This window comes from Seriola dumerili, unplaced genomic scaffold (assembly GCF_002260705.1).
Source record: "Seriola dumerili isolate Sdu_G_001 unplaced genomic scaffold, Sdu_1.0 BDQW01000081.1, whole genome shotgun sequence".
NCBI lineage: Eukaryota > Metazoa > Chordata > Actinopteri > Carangiformes > Carangidae > Seriola > Seriola dumerili.
This window is the reverse complement of record NW_019174336.1, coordinates 480,603-484,165: the sequence shown is the minus strand read 5'-3', so window position 1 is coordinate 484,165 and position 3,563 is coordinate 480,603.

Here is a 3,563-nt window from a genome sequence, read left to right as displayed (position 1 = left end):
TGTCTTCCCATCCTTCTGTGCCAGATCTTCTTTGCTTTAGTGTGAGAGTTCCAGCGTTTTGTATTGTGTTCTTAGTGTGCTCTGACCTTTGCTTTTGTGGATTACCTACCTTTTGCCTGCCGATTTGGATACCTTTGCCTGTGTGACTGATTATCCGTGTACCAACCTGTGACTAATTAAAACCCTTGAACTTATTCCTGCCTGAAGTGTGCTTTGTGGGTCCATAATTAGTTTGTGCCTGATACTGTTAGGACAGTATTACTAATAGGACTATTGTGTATTAATGTACAGTATTAAATGACAAACCCCTACAAGATAATGTTCTTCTATACAATGTGTATTGCACTCAATACAATACGGCACCAGCAAAAAGAGGAGACAGAAAAGATGTTAATGAGATAAACCTGAGTGTTTTGCTGCATGTAGGAAAATTCTATCAGTGACTGATTTTTTTTCTAATAACATGATGCTGAGTTAATTGTTAAACTATATTCATCCTTTTCCTGCAAATGTTTGCACATTTGCTACCAGATACAGTTAGCATAACAAACTGTAGGTTATAAGCTAGCTAGCTAGGTTAGCAAAGTGCATCCATAATTCACATTAACTCTGATATTAATTTGGATGTTAACTGTCTCCCATTCTCCGGTCAAAACATGTTGGAAAAACGCACTAGCTGTTAGGGACCATCATTAAAACTGTAGGACATTCAGAACATAAACATTTACTTACCAAAAACAAAACTGGATATCAGCATCTCTCCAATCTGTTAATGCCTTAGAATGGGCCATAATTACTGTGAACCGAAAACTCACTAAAACTAAATAACAGCAAAACTGTCAGTGCAAAATTCCTCCTCCACTCACAAATATTGGGGAAATAATAGAAATTTAACACAACTAATTTCATAAGACGTGCATACGACCCAAACTCTCCTCCGGTGACTGATCCTCCAGTGAAAAACCTCCTGGCCTGCCTTGTCAGTGTATCAATCATTGCAGACCAGACATGTCAATCAAACTAAAATAAAAAAATACCAGTTTTTAAAGCCTAATATATAATTAATTAGATGACTATTTTCAGATGGACCCCCCGAACACTGAACAAAAGGTATGACTTTAGCCTGTCACACTGAAAGAGTTGTGGAAAAAGTTTCATTAGAGAATTTGATGTTTTCTGAATGGGTGTGTAATGGAGCCAGAATTTTTTGGAGCCAGTTGCTAGCGGCCCTCAGTGGTATTGCACTTAAAGTCACTCCCGCATTGGCTTCACTTCTCAGCCCCGCAGCCTATGTCCATTTTTATATACAGTCATGCTCCAACAGTTTAAAATTGACCCTACTGTTAACTTTAGCTAGCATGTATGGTTAACAGAACAGTGTGAAAGATGGGCCGTGGTACACAGTCAAAAGTGTGGCTTCACTTTAGAAAAGAAAACAACGAGAAGACAAAGTGCAGAGTCTGTGGGAAGCTAATTAGCTGCACATCAGGTTACACATAAAATCTGAGCAAACATTGAAGGCAGCATGGCGTTGATCCGAAACAATGTGCAGTGTTTGATGCTGCTGCTCAAGCTATTGAGCATCGGTCCAGGCTCAATTCACCTTAGGTTCAATAAGTGCAGTTTGACATTACAATTTCTTTGATAAAGGTAAAACGTGCCACAACAGACCATAAATGAAGCACTGTGGTGCTACAGTATGACAAAGTATTTAGGCCACATTGAGGAAAAGAAAAGAAAATCTGAAATTTAAGAATGAAGTCATAATATTACAAGAAAAAAGTCAAAATATTATGAGAATTAAAAATGCAAAATTTCAAGAGAAAAAACATAATTTTAGAAATATAACATCAGCAAATAAACCAGGTGCGAGTGTCAGTGTCAGCCTGAGCTGCTTCTGGCAGCTGCTGTTTGTCTTTCTAACAAAAGAATAGACTCAGTTTCTTTACTCTTTTCAGTGTCCTGATGATGATGATGATGATGATGATGATGATGATGATGATCCAAATGATGAAGTATCTCTTTATTTGTCAAACCTCTGCTAAAGTAGAACTTCACAGGCTCCTCAAGCTTTTGATATTTATAACCTAAAATTACAACGTTATTCTCATAATATTATGACTTTTCTTGAAAAATTAACACTTTATTCTTGTAATATAATGACTTTTTCTCATATTATTATGACTTTTTTCTCCTAGAATTAGGTGTTCTCAGGTCCAAAAACATGTTGGAAAAACGCACACTAGCTGTTAGGGACCATCATTAAAACTGTAGGACATTCAGAACATAAACATTTACTTACCAAAAACAAAACTGGATATCAGCATCTCTCCAATCTGTTAATGCCTTAGAAAGGGCCCATAATTACTGTGAAGCGAAACTCACTAAAACTAAATAACAGCAAAACTGTCAGTGCACAAATTCATCCTCCACTCACAAATAATTGGGGAAATAATAGAATTTAACAAACATAATTTCATAAGACGTGCATACGAGCCCAAACTCTCCTCCGGTGACTGATCCTCCAGTGACCAAACCTCTGGCCTGCCTTTGTCAGTGGTATCAATCAATTCAGACCAGGACTTGTCAATCAAACTAAAATAAAAATATCGCATTTTTAAGAGCCTATATATATTAAATAGATGACTAATTTTTCAATTGGGACCCCCGAACACTGAACAAAAGGTATGACTTTACGCCTGTCAACACTGAAGAGTGTTGGAAAAAAGTTTCATTTAGAGAATTTGATGTTTTCTGAATCGGGTCGTGTAAATGTGAGCAGAGATTTTTTGTGAGCCAGTTGCTAGCGGCCCTCAAGTGGTATTGCACTTAAAGTCACTCCCAGCATTGGCTTCAACTTCTCACACCCGCAGCCTATGTCCATTTTTAATTATACAGTCAAGCTCAACAGTTTAGAAATTAGAACCCTACTTGTTAACTTTAGCTAGCATGTATGGTTAACAGAACAGTGTGAAAGATGGGCCTCGTGGTACACGTAAGTGTGGCTTCACTTTAGAAAAGAAAACAACGAGAAGACAAAGTGCAGAGTCTGTGGGAATGCTAATTAGCTGCACATCAGGTTACACATAAAATGCGAGCAAACTTGAAGGCAGCAGTGGCGTTGATCCGAAACAATGTGCAGTGTTTGATGCTGCTGCCTCCAAGCTATTGAGCACTCGGTCAGGCTCAATTCACCTTAGTTTTCAATAAGTGCAGTTTGACATTACAATTTCTTTGATAAAGTAAAACGTGCACAACAGACCCATAAATGAAGCACTGCTGGTGTACAGTATGAACAAAGTATTTAGGCCACATTGTAAGGAAAAGAAAAGAAAATCTGAAATTTAAGAATGAAAAGTCAAATAATTACAGAAAACATAAGTCAAATATGTACTGAGAATTAAAAATGCAAAATTTTCAAGAAGAAAAAACATATTTTTAGAAATATAACATCAGCAAATAAACCAGGTGCGAGTGTTAAGTGTCAGCTGAGCTGCTTCTGCAGCTGCTGTTTGTCTTTCTAACAAAAGAATAGACTCACTTTCTTTACTCTTTTCATGTCC